The 19,762-nt window shown below is 38.6% G+C and overlaps 1 long non-coding RNA gene across 1 annotated transcript; it reads right to left on the reverse strand.

Annotated features, from left to right (window-relative positions):
• Positions 1-3,096: 3,096 nt before the first annotated feature.
• On the reverse strand, positions 3,097-15,176 carry LOC124606726. Its single transcript, XR_006978711.1, has 2 exons — positions 14,932-15,176; positions 3,097-3,347 (listed from the first exon to the last, which is right to left on the reverse strand). It is a non-coding gene; the product is annotated as an uncharacterized LOC124606726 (long non-coding RNA).
• Positions 15,177-19,762: the final 4,586 nt, after the last annotated feature.

Raw genomic sequence — 19,762 nt, forward strand, 5'->3', positions numbered from 1 at the left:
TGTTTTGTTATTGCCAATACTCTACTGGTGATCATGTGAACTGGACCTTTTATTTCCCGAATGATCGCCATTACACTGATTATTGTTGTGGCAATTTCGATTATTCGTATTACCGTTATATTGCGATTTTCCGTTCAGATTGTTTTCATTGCAACTTTTACCGTGGTATATATAGTACAGATTCGTGTTATACGTATTATACATCTGATTTGCGTCCCCTTGCTCTTGGATTGTTTCTAGCGAGTCTATTACGACAGGAACTGATCTAAGTCATCGTCGGGTACAATAATTAGTTTCACTCGCAGGCATTGGCAGTTCCCCTTTCAGAATTCTTGAAACGTCCCCATGGTTCATCCCAGTATCGGGTCTTATTTATGTACCTTTCGAAATACTTCAGAAATGTGCCGTTTTTCGGGCTATAAAATTCTGGACCATAAATCTCGTTCCTGAATCTATTTTGTTTACTCTTCGACCAGTATTTCTCAATAAATGGTTTTTTCAAACGCATAGCATGACGTACAAGTTGTAAGTGGACTGCTTCTGTGTTGGCAGAGCTGTGTAGCGCTTTGCATTGGATCTCTGTCTGCAGTTTCTTTGTAAGAGACTCTGTGGCTGGTTCTACATCTACATCCATACTCCGCAAGCCACCTGACGGTTTGTGGCGGAGGGTACCTTAGGTACCTCTATCGGTTCGCCCTTCTATTCCAGTCTCGTATTGTTCGTGGAAAGGATTGTCGGTATGCTTCTGTGTGGACTTGTTGTTGGAAGTTAATCATCAGTAGTGTTGCGCAGTTGGAAGTTAGTCGCCAGCAGTGACGGAAGTACCGTACTGTTGGGCAGTTGGAGGTGAACGGCTAGCAGTGATGGGTGTTAGATGCGAGAAGTTAGCATTGATGGAGGGTAGAGGTCTGAAGTGTTAGCGTAGGCTAACGATCTGGAAGTATCCGACTTGGAGATTTAAAATTATTCATGATTCTTTGCAAGGTAAGTGCTTAATGAAATGTATATGTTATTGTTAAGATTTCTTATTAGTTAGAGATTATTAGAAGTCAGGTTGTAACAGATTTTTTTTTTTTTTTTTTTTTTTTTTTTTTGGGCAGGCATATTGCGTTGCGCCAGAATATTGTGGGTCAGTATTGACATGCTAAGAAAAAGTAAAGGGAAAGTAGGCTCAGTACGTTCAGTTTTACTCAGCTCTTTCAGAATCGAACAACATACAAGTTTCATCTTCTCAGTCATTCAGCAATTTAAGTATAGGCACACGCATTTAAATAAAGAAGTTTCAAAGTCTCAGCCGCCTCAGATGCCCATAGTGGGACTTCACCAATGGTTTTCAACACTATAAACAAAATGTTGCCCTGTTCATTCGAGGATTTAGGAAACACTTTTCGAAAACTTTTCATCAACACTATAGGGCGATCAGAATTTTTCTCTTTTGAAAACGTATGGAATTGCCTAGCTTTAGATAGACTATTTTCGACCTTTGCCAATGAAGTTGCACATCGACGGTCAAAATGTCGATTCCTGTAATCTGAATCTTCGCTACTGCTAACCAATTTCTCCCAGCAGCCGTTCCACCTCCTTTTCTTTATCTCTGGATTGATGGGTGAACGCTGATCGGACAATCTGTCCAGCTATTTTAACTCGGTTGACTCGCCTTCCATCAGCGATAATAGATAGTTGACTCGACTCTGCCAAGCGGGAATTTCTCAGACTACTTTTTCTTTAATATTCTGAAACTCAGCTTTAAATTGTTCTTTGATTTCAGTGTTTCTGAGAATCGATGATTCCTGCTTGACCGATTTACTAACTGACTCTACGGCGCTCTGTACTTGAGATCATACCTCCTTTAATTTGGTCTCTATTCACTCGGACATTTCTTCCTCAGTCTTTTTCGTCTGACCCATTAAACAATCGTTAATATACCCTTGACTTGTTAACTGTAGGTCTTTCACTTTGGTCATTAGATCATCTCTTCTATCCGACACGGCAGACTGCTCTTTACGAATCTCTTTCAGATCCTTCTCTAAAGTATTTACCGATACCTGTAAGGTATCATGTTTACGTTTCGCTGACTGTAAGTCCAGTCTCAGTTTCTCGAGTTACTTAGCCAACCTATCGTCTCTTTCCTTATTTTCACCCTCTAAGGATTTAATAGCCTTTTCGATTTCGTCTTAAAATTCTCGATCTTTTCGATCCCATTCTGTAATATTTCCTCTTTAAATTTAATTAAAAAGTAATACAAAACATCCTCCGTCACTTCATTTGCAGGTTTACTGCTAGGTCATACAGTGGAATCGCTGTTGGATATCGACATTCGTTTTGAAGATTTCGTGATGTGGCCGGCCAGAGAGCCTCTCCACACAATCAGAGCATACGATGAGAAATGTGAGAAGGTAGAGCGTAATGTGTTCTCAGTTATCGTAGTCATAAACAATGTAGTTGACTCAGAGGTAACCAAAAGTGTACAGCAAGCCAAAATTACAGATTACTCTTAAAGTCAATGATTTCTGTAAGTCTTTATATACGTATGGCATATTCTTTTATTGAATTTAATTTTTTGAAGATGATAGTATTTTATTTCATACTCATAATTTTTATCTACTTCAGAAATAATAAAACAGTATGCATAACAATCTATCTCGATTTCCTTTTTACATTATCAAAACTAAACGTAGGCCTGTATTACATACAAATGCGAAAAAAATAGAACTGCAGCAATAAAAAACCATAGGTTGTAAAGTATTTTTTCCCGAAATCCCGTTCTATCGATCCCTCGATATATCGAATGAATTTTGCCTACCCTAGAGATTCGATATATCAAGGTTTGATTGTACCACATTATCCCCATTCTGGTAAAAACATTGTTCCCTTCATCGAAATCAACAACGCCGACTTTAAACATAGATTACTTAGAGTCTAATTTTCTACAAAACTACATTTTTACAAATATTCTAATTTGTTCCTTTTCAGGTTAAATATTGCGAAGAGTGAAAAACTTGTTACGCGTTTCCCATGTAATGTTGCCACTTTATAACAAATAAATAAGGGGTATGCGCCACTGACTGCACAGCAAGAAAAATGACATACACCACGTTTCATTAACGTACTTTAATTATCAAAGAAATGATGCATACACATAAAATCAAATTTGTTTTCGAACATACTATTCGAAAATTTCTTCGGAGATACTTCGAACACAATTACTGTCCACGAGATTTCTCAGTGACAGGCCTGTACACTCCTCACCGTCAGATGACATATTGGGTAGTTGCGATCGATTTTCAATTTGCAAAGGATTAACTGCATCACATGTTCAGGGCTTCTTCGTAGATACCTCCACCACCCTGAAAAAGATAGCAAAAATATTAGTCCTTGTAAGGCAACTTGAAAGAAAAAGAGCTTAAATGTCTCGATAAAAACTTAATTGAAAGAGCTGTCTGTTAACAAGCATATTTTTGCACAGAGATTTGCGGAACATTTGTTATTCATCTTACAGAGTAGATGTCGGAGCATGAGGTCAGTCTCTTTTCGTATTCTCTTACAGTGTTGCTTACTAGAACGAATCTCAGGCGTTGTAACTTTTGAACGTTACTGTCAAAATGACAATAGCTTTCATTTTTATGTATCACTTACGTCCGCTCTTGGCAGCTTCGCAGTTATTCAGATGGAAGAACGAGGACGTTTCTTTGGTGTCAACAAGAGCGCTGACAGTAGTAGTCATTCATTTAAAGTAAATACGGCTCATAGGCAACTTGAGCAGATGAAAGTCTCGTGGCATTTGTAATGGTCAGTAAATTAGAGGTGTTAACAAATAATTAATTTTTCATTCTTTTCATTCTCAGTTAGATATATAATTTATTTTGAAACATTTCACATATGCATCAATTTTTTTAACGTCAGTGCAAAATTATAGTTTTATTTATTTGGTTATTACTTTTATTACTTTTTATTTTACATTTTCAGCTCTTTACCAAACAAAAAGATATGCAAATGATAAAACTTGTAATATGGAAGGCAATATTCCATTATAAAAAAAATTAACATGTGAGAGAGAATGAGAGACCGAGAGAAAAAGAGAGCTACACTACGTAGATCAGAGATATTGTTTGTTGTTGAACATGGAGGCGCACAGTCTGCATCGAGTGCCAGTGGCCAGCGATGTGTGCAAATGGCGGTACGTTGTAATACGGTGTTCCCAACAAAAGAAATGTGGTTCATTGTGGGTGGAGTGGCATTGTATTAAAAGATGTAAAAAAGTTGTGTAATACCATATACTATTAGCCATAACATTACACAAAAGGCACTGTGAGAGAGTGCCAATACGCTACTTTTACGTCAGCTGCTACCAAATCCGTAAGTCCAACACCACAGGTGAGTTATACAACTTTATGAAGTGCGCTCCCGACCTTTCTTAAAGTTTCAAAAGCAAACTGTTCTCAGTGGTGTCAGAATGTTAATGACTAACGCAACATAAAAAATTACTTGTCTTGTGAAAAACTTAACTTGGTCGAAAGAACTCGTCCTGTTACATTGATTTGAAATTGTTGCATTGTACAGTGCTATTTAGATTCATTAATGCTAGGTGGACCACAAAATTCATTTTAAAAGATTATGTTTTCGCTTCACAAAGTAGTTTGATAACATCACGTTCAGAAAAATAACACAGTCTTTCTCAGTATCGTATCAGCTACCCGCAATTTTGATAGACATTTTGTTTTCAGCTACTGCCGTATACGTTTGTGCTCGGTTAAATGTAACGTAGTGTAGATGAATGTGTGTGTCAGTGCGTGTGAGTGAATGCTTTTCTCTGGGTGTGCTAAGTTATTCATTATGTTAACGCAGAGCAGAAAATTCTTCTTGCAAATCATTAGTCATACCTCCGCCAACCTTCAACATATTATAAGATTTCATCGAATTATTTCATTTCTAAAAACATACACGTGAAGGTGTGGTGCTCGTACAACGCGTGTCTGAAAATTTTGTATTGTATCGCGATATTGGATGCCCAATCAGCTTATGGTCAAAATTCCTCAATAGTTTCAGAATAAAATGGAGTGGAATAATTTATCAATTCCTTAATAGAATGGGTGTTCACACGGTAAAACTCGGCAGCCTCTTTGCACGTTCCAATGCAATAAAATACTCAGAGGCTATTAGCAAGCTCTTTTAAGCTCTCTTCCAGTACATCATGTTTAGGGGATTGATTGGTGCCCACTAGCCAAAGCTATGCCACAGAGTCCACCGTGAAATTACCTTTGTTTCACCTTCGACGTGTCAGACTTCGTGGACGACAATTCGTCATCGTTACTTGTGAGTTGCGGCACCACACGCATTCCGATTGCTTCCGTATGCCATTCCAGAAACTGATAACTAGACAAAGTATTTGAAATTCATGTGTGTACCTCTCTTGTATAGTGACCTCTTCGTATAGCTTAACACTCAGCGTGCTAACTTGCCAGATGATCGTTGGTCTTGTGCACCAATTAGCCGGCGTATGGCTGTTTTCCAAGATCGTTTAGGCAAATTCTGGGGTGGTTCGCAATCTCCGTTTCTGAAACTTCGACGCAGCAACAGTCAAATAGTATAACACACAGACGGAAGTTACATATTTCATAGACTGATGGCGCACACGACTTGCCTCGACAATGACGACAGAAGGCCATCCGGCCATTTGACAAAATATGAAAACAGCTCAGCAGAGCCGAATATCCTATGGTTTTTATTGTTAATGGTGAGCGTTGGACCTGGGGTTCCCAGATGCAGGAATGTAAAAAATTTTGCGAGCATTTGGTGATGAATTCAGTATCCTACTATATAAGTATGTAGTAGTGTGACGTATGGGAATTTGGATCGGTCTGGGATGTGTGCACGGACAGCCGAAGTTGGAAAGGCGACCGTTCGCAAAAGTGGTTCAAATGGTTCAAATGGCTCTGAGCACTATGGGACTCAACTGCTGTGGTCATCAGTCCCCTAGAACTTAGAACTACTTAAACCTAACTAACCTAAGGACATCACACACATCCATGCCCGAGGCAGGATTCGAACCTGCGACCGTAGCAGTCGCACGGTTCCGGACTGCGCGCCTAGAACCGCGAGACCACCGCGGCCGGCCGCAAAAGTGGGAAATCCGCGTTAGAAAGTACTGACACGGAACAAATTTGTATATGTTTTTATAGGATAGTAGAGCTGAACCTAATAATGTATACGTCAAGGTATTTGCATGCAGCGAATTAATTTCGAATTATTTCGTGCAGTCGTGAATCGTCGGTAGTGTCTGTTCATTCAGACATGGACCTAAGAAAAATGACACAGTTGTAAGGCTCACTTACATTTGCTCATTTTTGTCCTAAGGTTTATACTGCATATATTGTGGCACTCCTCACACATCATAAGAGGTTAGAGACCTCAAAACAATTTTTTCCATCAATGGCTGTACCAAAATAGGCAACTATTTCTTGTATAGTAAGTACAATCACGTCTTGTACAATGATACTGAAGTAGCTTAGTCTGATTTTTGTAATGGACCCATGCATCTTTTTGAAGATAAGCTTTTCAGGCGATATTTGCGGAAGAAAACATACTCACTGTTGATATATGCAAAGAAAATTTGACAATAGCGGGTAAATGTGCTGAATATCAGTGTCAAAGTTAAGAAAATTGTTTGCTTTGTGTGAAACGAACATTGGTATGCGATGTTGACGAATAGGAAAAAATACCATGTCAATGGCCTTGTTATTCCATATGTATGGGGTTCCATTTGATATGCATTGTTATGACCTCTACACAGATAAAAAGATTAGTGTGAATCGTGTTTCCATATGTTGAATATTATTTACAACCTTACACTTAATGATGTCACATGGAAGAATATATGCCGTGAATAATGACTCAAATTCTCAAACTAATGGAAAAATTTTACGCAGGTCTCAGGCAGTCAATCGGTAGATGTTAGAAAATTTGTCAAAAACCTTGTAATTACACAAGATTTTCGCACAACATCAATTATGGAAAAACCTCACTGGTTAAAAAGCCTATAAGATTACAGCAGGACGGATATAATAGGAGACGAAAAAGGCTAAGAAAACGGACTGTCTTAATTGGTGTATGGAATATACAAGGATTACAAAATAAAGTAGGAGAAGTGATTAAAGAAATGGAGGCTAGAAATCAAGATATTATTATACTCCCAGGAACTAAGAAAAAAGGATGAGGTATTGAACGAATAGGATCATATACACATTTCTATAGTGGTGTCCCAAAAAATCAAAGAGCAAAATGGGGGATATCGATATTGATGAAAAACAAATTCAAAAGAATGGTCACAAACTGGGAACCTATTGATGAAAATCTGATTAAAATAAATATTGATATTCATGGATACAAAATTACTATTATAGGAGTATATGGAATAAGCAAAGATGAACCAATTTGTAAAAAGGATGATTTCTATAATAATTTAAATGGAATCATAGAGGATATCGGGAAAAGCAGGGAGATTATTATTGCAGGGGATTTTAACAGTAGAACTGGAAGTAAAATTGGAAATAAAATTATAGGACCATTTGGAGAAAATGTTATAAATGATAATGGTAATAGACTTATTGATATCTGTGAACAAAATTCATTGAAAATATTAAATGGCATAAAGATACATTGAATCAAAAATCAATAATAGACTATATTATAATTAAACAGCAAATGAGGATAAAAAATACATGACATAAGAGTATATAGAGGGGTAACTCTTAGCGATCATTATTTGGTAAATTCCAAATTTTTATTCCCCTTCAGAGGAAAAAGCACTGAAGAAAATCGAAATTGTCCTATAGAAAATATACAAACAGAAATCAAAATTCCTAAATATAATTTGAATAGTTTTGAGAATGAAAGCATAATATTTTTATATCAAAAGAGATTAGATGAAAAACAGGTAGAAACAGAGTTTGATAATACAGAAGATCAATATCATTAAATTGTAAATAAACTACATGAAGCCGCCAAGGAAGCTTTAGGAGAAACAGAAGAAACACGTACAAACCATCCATTATACTACTGGAAGAAGAAATTAAAAAGGAAGTGAAATTAAAGAGAGAAAAATATTTAAAATGGTTAAATACCAGAAATCTTCAAGATAAAATAGAGCTTAATGCACAACAAGCAAAAATCCGGAAAAAGGTTGCAGAAGCAAAAAACAAAGTTTGGGAACAGTCATGTCAAAAAATTGAATCCTATATTGGTGGTAAAAGAAACACAGAAGCATGGAAAACTATAAAAAATTTAAGAAGGAATTCTAAAGAAACAACACATATTAAATATATTACTCATGACTCTTGGGAAAAATATTTTAAAAGTTTATTAACAGAAAACAGGGAAGAATACTTGGGAAACCCTGAATATAATGAGATGATAGATCTACAAGCAGAGAATTACATCCGTTTGGAAATAGAGACAGTAAAAACTGCAATAAAATCTTTAAAGAATGGAAGGGCTACAGGCATTGGAGGTATTCCTGCAGAATTATTAAAATTAGGAACAAAGAAATTAATGGAATTGTTAAGAAATCTTTTCGAAAGATGTTTAAATGGGGAAGATGTCCCAAATGATTTGAAAGTAGGATATATTTCATTGATACATAAAAAAGGAGCGAAAGATGAGTGTAAAAATTATAGGGGAATAACAGTGACCAATACCTTCAGTAGATTATATGGAAGAATTATTAAATATTTGTTAGAACAAGAATACAAAGAAAAGGAGGCTGAAGAACAAGCAGGTTTTAGAGCTGGAAGATCAACAATTGATCATATCTTTTGCCTACAACAAATTATTGAAAAAAAAATGGTTCGGGCACAACCTATACATTTAGTATTCATAGATACAGAAAAAGCCTAGGATAATGTGCCTTTATCCAGTTTATGGAAAGCTTTAATATCAATAGGAATAAATCCAAGAATAATTAAAGCAATTCAAAATTTATATAAAAATTCTATTTCAAAAATAAAAATTGGTAAATATCTATCACATGGATTCCAAGTCACAAAAGGATTACATCAAGGATGTAGCATCTCACCTACATTGTATAAAATATATACAGAAGTAACTTTACAAAATTGGAAGAAAAAATGTCACGCTATGGGAATACCAATAAATGATAGAACAATATACTCGTTACAATTTGCAGATGACCAACTGATTATAGCCCAAGACTGTGAGGACATAGAGTATATGACCAGAAAATTGATTCAAGAATATAAAAAATCAGGTCTAAATGTAAACATGAATAAAACAAAGTACATGCTAATTGGTGGAGTGAATGGAGACTTAATATTAGAAGAAGGGATGGGAACAATAACAGCTACTGAGGAATATAAATATTTAGGTGTGAAAATTACAAATGATGGGAAACAGGACAAAGAAATTAGATCAAGAATAAATTCTGGAAAGACGACAATCTCTTTATTGAATGGAATTCTCTGGGACAAACACATAACAACTGATAACAAAATAAGGATTTTTAAAACAATAGTTAGGAGCATTATTACATATGGTTCAGAAGTGTGGACAACAAAATGGCAACTGAAATCAAAATTATTAGCCACAGAAATGGATTTCTGGAGACGTTCAGCAAGAATATCAAGACGAGAAAGAATAAGAAATGAAGTAATCAGAGACAAGATGAAATGTAAAAATTCAGTTATTGATTTCATCGAGCACAAACAACTTAAATGGTATGGACACATCAGACGAATGGAACAGGAAAGGCTACCAAAATGCATAATCGACTGGGTACCAATTGGAAGAAGAAAAAGGGGACGACCACCTGATACATGGATACAGGGAGTTCAGTCAGCAATGAGGAAGAACAACATTCCTGAAGATTTATGGACAAATAGAGAAGAGTGGAGAACAATAATTAGTGACTTACTATAATCTAGAATAGATGCTGGAAAAATGTACTCACATTGTAAATCCAGAATAATAATAATCAATTATGGCAAATAGTGTTTATAACGTTAAACATTAGATAAATTTTGCTACCTATTTTACCATAGCGTACTTTGTTAGCTAATCTGTACAAAGATTCTGTATTTTATTACATTTTTTTTAAATTTTGCATTCGGACACGAAACCGATTCAGCGACCTCATACACATATATAGGCAAAAATATTCATGTTTGTGAAATTATGGAATTAGCAGCAGACGATTCATAAAAATTAATATAGCACAAAAGTGCATTCATTAAAAATAAGACTCCACTGCAACATGTACTGTATTTATTTGTTTTAAAAACATGTAAAAAAAGTCTTGACATTTGTGAGTAGGTCATGTCAAATTCACAGCTTCCAGTAATGTTCCTTTGTACAAGAATGTGAATAGTTATGAGGAAGGAATACCTTTCAATGTCCTTAGAAAGAATGTAACATGTCATTCACAGACACATGTTCCTATCGCTTTAACGTTGCGATGAATATATCGCAATAATCGGCTGGCAACCTGATTATAAAGTTGTGATTGAAATGAGAGTTGCATTTAAGAACATAGTTAATTCGTGCAGAGAAAATATTACATATAACCTTGGAGTGAGGTAAAAGTCTCGACATTAAGGTCACTGTATGAACTGGGATAAGTCAATGTTCACGTGGAATCAGAATAGTGACTACTCTGTATCCTAGGTTGCTTATTAAATACGCAAGGAACTCAATTTTTTAAGACTCTGTCCCTTAATTATCTGTTTTTTCTGGTCTCTATGGTTATCATGAGATCCCTCTTCATCTATCATGTTATACAACTTATATTTATGATGTTGCAATATGCACTATTACGCACTTGTATTAGTTTGTAAAACTACCTCAGACTAGACTAGAAGAAATACTAAAACATTTATTAGCACCGTATGTCGTTGATGTCGTCGGCAAAACCCCATTAGCGTGGTACAGCTAACGTGATTTGTGTGCTATGCGTAACTTGCTACCCCTGCTCCCAGTATGTCTCAGTAAAGTTGCTAAGGAAGAAGTGCGTGAACAGTCTACCAAGGCGCTCTCAATTCAGTCACGTATCTACTCTAGTATACTGTAATGCACGTTGTTTGTCCTTTTACAGTATCAGTTGCATCTACGCGTCCTAGATGTGTAGTGCTTTTATAAAGCTTGCGTGCATTTTGCGTACTCACCGTATAGTGACTAATACATCGTCGACAGTCAGATCTTTGTCAATTGTATGAAACAGTTTCTTCACTCATTTTGATTCACAAAACAGAGCAGACCAACAGAGACCGGAGGGTAATACGCAACAAAGTGACCGGTACCTAGGTTAGCCAGAAGCAAGTTGGTGACGTGACTAGGCACAGTCACGTAGCAGGTAAAAGGCAATACTCATAACTACCCCGAGGTACAAGCATGGCAACTGACTGCGGAAAATGCCTTCGCGAGTAGCTGCAACGGCTTGTTGACATCAGCAAATTCGAATACGGTGCAAAGAAGAAAGGAGTGGGTGACCGGCGTATGCTTCATCGCGAACGTCTTTAGTCAGCGTATTCATGCATGCGCACTACGATAGTCGTCTCTCAGTCTCCAAGAGTTTCAGCGAGCTGTCTGCCAACGCGATGCATCTCTGGAGTAGGAGCTACCGCAAGGCATACCTTGGTGGTGGTTGGGGGGGGGGGGGGGGACGAGCTGTGACGGGCTTCGGCCAATCAGAATGTTGGGCGATACATTTTAGTTTGGAAGCCTCATGGCCACAGCACAAAGGAACACTCTTATTCCGATCCTGCCACCATGACATCAGAACGTTCCGATTTGCTTCGTAGTTGGTACAGAAATAATGAGAAGTAACAGGAATGGGAATAGAAGGAAGCTTAACGTCAAAATCGTAGAGCAGGTTAAAGAATTCTGCTACCTGGGAAGCAAATTAACCATGACGGGCGGAGAATGGAGGACATAAAAAGCCGACTTGCACAGGCAAAAGGCGTTCCTGGCCAAGATAAACCTATTAGTAGCCAACAAAGGCTTCAGTTATGAGGAAGAAATTTCTGGAAATGTACAGTTGGATCACAGCATTGTATGGTAGTGAAACATGCACTGGGGAAAAACCGGAACGGAAGATCATCGAAGCACTTGAGATGTAATGCTACAGGAGAATGTTGAAAATTAAATGGCCTGATAAGGTAAGCTATGAGGAATCTTACTGCAGAATCGGGGAAGAAAGGAACCTATGGAAAACTCTGAGAATAAGAACAGACAGGATGACAAGACATGTGTGTAAACATCAGGGAACAATCTCCATGGTACTCATGACTCATGACGTGAAAAGACATAGATGCCCGTGATAGTGAAATGGGCACATTCAACCGACTTTGGTCTTGATTATGGTGAGACTATTGCTAGCTCTTTCGTTATTGTAAATTACATGGCCTTCATGGAGCACTAGGTTTCTTTTCAGAACACATTTTGTAGTCGTTTATGGCATGGGGAATGTTAGGTCTTCGTTCGCGCTCTCAGCTTCTTTAGAATATGTGAGAATAAGTATCCACTTCTAATTTAACCATCCAAAGTGAAAAGGGACATATTTTAATGCTCTTACACCCGTTTCAGGAAGTAATAAGAATATATTTTAGTCTTCGTTTGTCCGTCGTTTCATTTGGGGGTGTAAAAGCATATGATGGTTTGTAGTATTGTGTTTATCCACTAAGTATGTTATCTTTTATATTAACTTTGATAATTATATTACATTTCAGTACGGTAGGGATATTAAGAATTTATTATCCGACTCCCTGGTTTATGTTTAATGAATCTTCCCATGTGTTCCATACCTCGAGACATGTTCCTTCCCAATTGTAATTAAAGGTGGGGTGAAAGAGCGCACATTAAGCAATGATCATAAGTATTTCACTCTGAAAGATAAGTCCACGTCGCTGTCAATCTTCGAGACACGTGCCGGCACCGAAGTTTAAGAGTATTTGGGTTTTTATCCATCGTAGGACAGAGATGGCAGCAACATTTGCTTTGCATGAGCTGAATCTGTTAAGATACAAATGATATACATACAGAATCAGTAGATGCATAGGGACTCATATTGTAGATTCCAATATCAGTTTTGTCTTACCAGAGGTTGAAAATACCGCTACAGTTGTAAGGTTCTTTTATTATCACACGATAGGTTTCGGACTCTTGTACGCCCATCTTCAGGTATCGTAAATTAGTGCTGTGAACCCCCGATCGCCGTGGTGGACATGTGCAAGGCGTGGTGTGCTACCTACGAGCGCAGAGCATGACTCCATGCGGTATTTTCAGCCTCTGGTATAAGTTCAGTTGCCGATGTTCCTCCGAAAGGATTGTTTGTAGTTTTGTCTTAGTTAAATCCAGTTAACTTTCCCGTCTTCCGTTGCGCTTTGCGAAAGCACTTGCCACTCTAAATCTTTAGCTATCGCAGTCAGACTGTGGTTATTTACATGTGGGTCAGGCTTGATATAAAGAGGTGACATTTCGACCATAAAATCAAGGGCTACAGTTTCACGTATACCCGCAGCTTAAAGTTAATTAAAGGAGGGCAAGCGTTCAAGTATTAACGGAAAAGACAGCGTGTGAAAAATAAAAGTGGCTCAGAGAACAGAGTTCCAAGGTGCAAAAACACAGCAGAGGAAAGGAAATACAGTGCTAACCTGAGTGTAGCAGATGCTGAAAGTGACCACCATTCATGTCTTTGCGCTTTTGGGCCCTTGTCAGCAAGTGGCTGAGGGTGGATTCAAGCTGGACTGCAGGAGTTACTCCAGTCCCATCCGAAATGTTCTGCTGTAATTCTTAAAGACTATGAGTGTTGTTGCGATTCACCTTAGACTTGGGGGCTCCCCACACAAAATATTCGCACACTGATAAATCAGGTCACCTGTGTGGCTAGCTAGGGCCGTGACCAGACGGACGATTCCAAACAACTCTGTCAGGCGTGAAGACTGTGTAAATGTGCTCCAAGGTTTGGTCCGTTGCATGGGCAGTTGCTCTATCCTGTTGGAAGTAACTGTAAATCTTTTCCTCCTACGTTAATGCTGCCACAAATGGTCTGGGTCACTTTTATTTGCCCCATCCCGGATTACGAAACGAGCTAGCAGAACGCTGAAGCTGAGTTAAGTCGATGGTGTTCAAATTACAGCAGAAGGGACACAAGCTGACTGTAGTGAAGTTCAAATATCTTCGCGAAAGGAGAAGAGGAAGCAAAGTGCACGCAATAAATACTTCGTTGCCAATATCGATAAATGTGTTATTAGGCTGTAGCTTCTGCGATATTACGAAGAAGCTAAAAAGTTATTAGCAGTCAGAAAATAGATTTTTAAATACTTCTACTAATTGAAAGCTGACTACAGACACTATGGCCACACAAATAAAGAATTGACAGCTCTTATCACGCGAAACTAGGCTTGCAAAAAACTGAGGAAAATTGTTGTCTGTATGACCGGTTTTTAAAAGGTGCCAGAACATAATGACTAAAATAGACATATTAAATTACATTTTTACTAAAAGTGAAGTAGTGGAATTAATGAGGCCATTGGCTTATTCAGATGAAACGTGGTCAGGGCAGTTTACACAAGCCACATACAATTTGGCAGCTCCCCACCCCACACGCTCTTCCAGAAATTAGCTGCTTTCCCTTGTGATCTCGGTAAAACCTCAGTCTAAACCATTGGCTCTTGCCCGCGTCTGGTACCCCTCTTACCTTGTCGCCCAATATGTCGCTTGTGTCGCTTGGGTCATAAACGGGCCCTGTGATTTGTGCACATCACATTGTGAGCAAGATAACCTCACCGACAACTCTACATTGCATGCTTATGGTGTCTGGCTTGAAACCCAGTGTTACGGCTCTGTCCGAGTGGGCGCTATTGAGTCAGGGGCTACAGTCGATGTGCATGGCAACTGCGTTTACTGAGAAGTGACGCAACTCACTTGGTGACACTGGACACGCAGCGCCCCTTGCGTTCGACGTAGCCGAGCGGGCAGTTGGCTCTGCTGGGGATGTCTCCGCCGGCCGACACTAGCGCCACGGCCACCGTGGCGACGAGCAGCGCAAACAGCAGCAGGGCGAACGTGGTGCGAGCCATGGCGTCCCAGATAAAACTGGAGCCGAATCGGAATCGCGCCTGCTCGTCAAGTGTTATCCGCATGCGGTTCAACAGGTCGCGGACATGTGTGGGTCGCGGCTCATAGATAAGTAGTAGAGCGGTCAGTCGTAGACGAAAGATTCTCGGAAAGGGGGATTGACTGTTTACTTCACGTGCAGTGGCGAAGCGTCCATTAAGGCTCTAAGGCTGACCCTACCCAAAAAATACCAGAATAATTCATCCAAACTGAATTTAATCCTATCTGATCACGTATCCTCGTAAGTGCTTTCAAATATTTTCCGTTTTATCTTCGTATATGTACCCGTCAGAATAACGCATCACTCCTCTAGCTTTGCAGTGAAGAAGCAGCTCGCGATACCGTTACGGTCGCAGGTTCGAATCCTGCCTCGGGCATGGATGTGTGTGATGTCCTTAGGTTAGTTAGGTTTAAGTAGTCCTAAGCTCTAGGGGGCTGATGACCTCAGATGTTAAGTCCCATAGTGCTCGGAGTCACTTGAATCATTTGAGAAACTATTAAATCTTAATTTAATTTTTTTATTTAAGACACAAAGAATAAGAAAACATTCATAATTCATAGAAAATAAATGTACTGCATCATTAGATGTTTCTGCAAGAGGCTAGGAATTAAAGTATATATTTTCATTGTTCCTCAGATTAACATTTAGTAGCCTTATCTTTTGCAAACGTTACTAGTTGCCTAGTGTGTCTTTAGGTTTCCATATCAACAGTGCTAAACATGCTTATGGTGAAACATGGCATATGAATTTTGTAGGTAAAATGTAGTAAGTATTGGTAATGATAACTGATTAGTGAAGTATGTTTCGTGTGCCCTGTCACGTGTGAGGCGTCGTCTTCAATTTGTCTTGCCATTGTGTTGTCGGAAGGAAAACTGTAAGTTGTCTAATATATAACTCATTATCTTGTAACCCACGGTATTGCTGACTACCTTAGGCTGCACTGTTCTTTCGTCTTTCTATGGCAGATAAACTCCAGGTGAAAGAACGAAAGCCGACGCCAAGACTGTTAAAAATCGTATGGAGAATTTGTAATTCGTTTCGAACACAATGGTACTATTCAAAACCGTGGCTAAGTTGGAGCGTTGTGAGAGAAAACGTTTTTGTTTTCACTATGTACTATTTGGAATGGGTAATCACGGTTTTGAATGATGTAAGTGGGGAGTAGTCGAGGAGAGTCTTCAAAATGTTCTTTCGAATGATAAAAAACAAGAATGTTTCATTTCAGATATCACAGCAACTACAATCAGCTATGTACAGTAAGAATTGCCCATGATCTGTCACAAGCAACTCGCCTGGAAGCTTTGAAACGTAACGAGATAGTTGATCGAAACAGAAGTCTAAGGAACAGACTTATTTCGACTGACTGCTTTTCAGTACGGCAAGAGTTGGTTCTTCGAGGACATGACGAATCTGAAGTGTCAGTATATAATGGAAATAATTTGGAACATTTGGATTTCTTGGCAGAAGAAAGATTATTTAGCGTACTATGGAATGACGAAATAAATTTCGGGTGCACAGCCTGGTATAAGTGTGCATGAGTGTCCTATGCACACTCATACCAGGCTGTTCACCCGAGATTTATTTCGTCATAAAATACGCCTGGAGAAATTGAAAAATCACATCCTATGGAATATTTAAAGGCATTTCCTCTTATACACAGAAAGAATTAATAGCTCGTATTACGGATGTTGTTAAGGAACGAAGTTCATGTTGTCTCCACTAGAAGTCAAATGAGTGTAATTGTTTGCTCTGCAAATAACGAATCAGGAGAAATACAAGAGGGATTCGTAGAGTTTTATGACGTATCCAAAGGCCGGTGCACACAAGTCATAGCCACTGTATTGTTGCAAGTGTTAAGTAGTTGGAATACTGATAAAAATAAATTAGTATCGCAAACATACGACAGCAAGGAAAAATTATGGAGTCCATTCTATTGTGAAACAAGCGTTTCCTCATATTTTCTTTGTCCACTGCTACGCACATTAAGTTGAACCAGGTCGTCCTCTATGCCTGTAAAAAAGTTAAGCAAGTATATATTTTTGTGGTAAATCTACAGTATTTCGCGCATTTTTTTTCCTTTCTAGAAAAGAAGTGAACTTCTGAAGGGAAGGGGATTTAAACTACCAAGTCCTTGTGAAACAAGAGGGAAGCTTTCATTCATGCGCAGTACAGACCATTATTCTTCACTATAAAAACCTGAGATCAGCATTTAATGATGGGATAAACAATGTAGAGTTGGATGATAATTCTTTTCATCAAGCAATTGGACTAAATAGTATACTGTGTGATCAAACTTCTACTTTTTCTACTGCAGCTGCATAGTTCTATTTTCCAGGATACAGGTATCTTGTTTGCCATCCTGCAAAGTAAAACTGTTGTTATAAGACGCTGTAAGCTAGAAATTGAAAACCGCATTAAGGCTGTTGAAAGAATAAGACGTGTGGAATTTATTTTGAAATTCACACCGGAAGCTAAGAGCCTAGCAAGCTTAGCAAGAGTGTCTGAAATTAATTTTAACGAAACAGAAGCAAGTATTCAAGAATTGAGAAGGATAGCTTTTGTAATAATTGGCACAGTAGTAGTAAACATGGGAAATAGATTCCAGGACTTTCATGAAACAGTTTTTATCGAACTTGTAAATGAGAAAAAGTTCTCAGGCCAAACAATTTCCCGATACGTAAAGCTGAAAAACTACTCAAAATATATACTTTCTATGACAGTGAAAAACTGAAACAAGAACTCATGTTTATTCACAGCAGTGAGGACAAACATCTACAGCCTCAGGACCTCATTAAACCCACTATAAACATTGGATTAAAAAACTTGTCCTCTGAATGTGTAAAATTACTGTCGTTGGTTCTCGCAATTCCAGCGACCACCGCGTCTTACGAAAGAAGCATGAGTACATTAAAACGCGTTAAAACCTATCTTCGCAAGACACTGACAAATGACAAACTGTCAAACTTGGAAATTTTGGCTATACAGAAGGGATCTGTGAAATATTCAACCACACGACAGGAGTTCATATCTCATGTTATCGATGTTTGCGCCCAGAAAAAGGACAGGAGGATAGAACTAATTTATGAAAAGATGCAACGGTGAGGTACAATGTGTTATACTGGTATTTTTATCAATGTGTAGGTGTTTAATATTTTTATGTATTTATTTACAACAATTTCTGCAGTAGTTTCTATCTTAGTAGAAATATGTAACTAAGTGACTTTTGGAGTGTGTCTATTATACACATTTTCGCTTTAAGATTTTTTCTTTATTCGAAATTCGTAATTCTCAGCCTACATTTCGCCCCAGTTCACGTGTCGCCTTAGGGCAGCCATTGTAAAGAACGTGTCTGAGGGAATTTTACACAAATTTCCCCATTTATCTTTCCTATTTAATTCTCATACAGTACCCAGCTGTAAAACCTAAGTCCAAATCCCTGGGAAATAATACAGTGAAATTTCGTCAGTTACACTGCACTACTATTTGTAAAAGCTCATCACAATATACAATTACTCGGGCTTAGGCAATGAACTTCCGTCAAGAGAATAAACACAAGAGCAGTGTGGCAACGACGAACGTGCAAGCGGCTGCCTTGAAAGTGTCGAAACGGTACAACTGTACTGTTGCTCCAAAAAGTAAGTCCAGCTTCCGACTCCACTGACTGCGGACAAAAGTCCACGAGGCGCTCCAGCGCCGCCTATTTCAAATCTAGGAAACCATACCATGCTGTTCAAACTCATCACTTGTTACAAAAAATGGTTCTGAGCACTATGGGACTTAACATCTGAGGTCATCAGTCCCCTAGAACTACTTAAACCTAACTAACCTAAGGACATCACACACATCCATGCCCGAGGTAGGATTCGAACCTGCGACCGTAGCAGTCGCGCGGTTCCAGACTGAAGCGCCTAGAACCGCTCTGCCACTCCGGCCGGCCTCAGCAAGACATCCAACAACTGTTATCAACGATGCTAAGCCGAGTATCTGCTTGCATAAGGACCAGAGGTGGACCAACGCATTATTGACTTGCTCAGTTTGTGGAGTTCTTTCTCATCCAGTTTTCCTAAAATTGCGATCATTTGCTTGTACATGTACATGAACATCACTTGCCTGTTGTTTGAGAAGCTGCCCTCGGCACCGAACGCTGAAAATCATAACACAGATTCTATCTCCAGTTGTGCCAGGACAGCGGGTCTGTTTTTAACGAGCTGTGTGTGGTGGGCACGTACATGCCACTTTTGGCAGTGACCCAGAAGAAGTCCATTGTGGACAGAACGGCAGAAAGCCAGACTTCGTTGGAATACACAGACCAATGTAGATAACATCTGAGAGTTCAGTGGGGAACTGAAAGTTAGGAGCCCTTTGAAGTGTATGGGACACCCACCATCGAGCTCAGTTGATGCAATGTGAAAAGCACTACGATTGGGTAATATAAATAATTTAAAAATGGGAGAGAGAAACACAGCGGTCCATCCTCATTGGCCGCAAACAGAGAATAGAAAGACCAGGACACAGTTTTTTCACCGTAAAATGTTACGAGTCTTGTTACTGGTTAACCACTTGAAATGGGAATAAGGGAAGGAAGCCAGGGTCTTTCAAGACAACTTTTCACTGGTCATCGCCTAGAATATTTAACGT

This window comes from Schistocerca americana, chromosome 3 (genome assembly GCF_021461395.2).
Source record: "Schistocerca americana isolate TAMUIC-IGC-003095 chromosome 3, iqSchAmer2.1, whole genome shotgun sequence".
NCBI classification, from domain to species: Eukaryota; Metazoa; Arthropoda; class Insecta; order Orthoptera; family Acrididae; genus Schistocerca; species Schistocerca americana.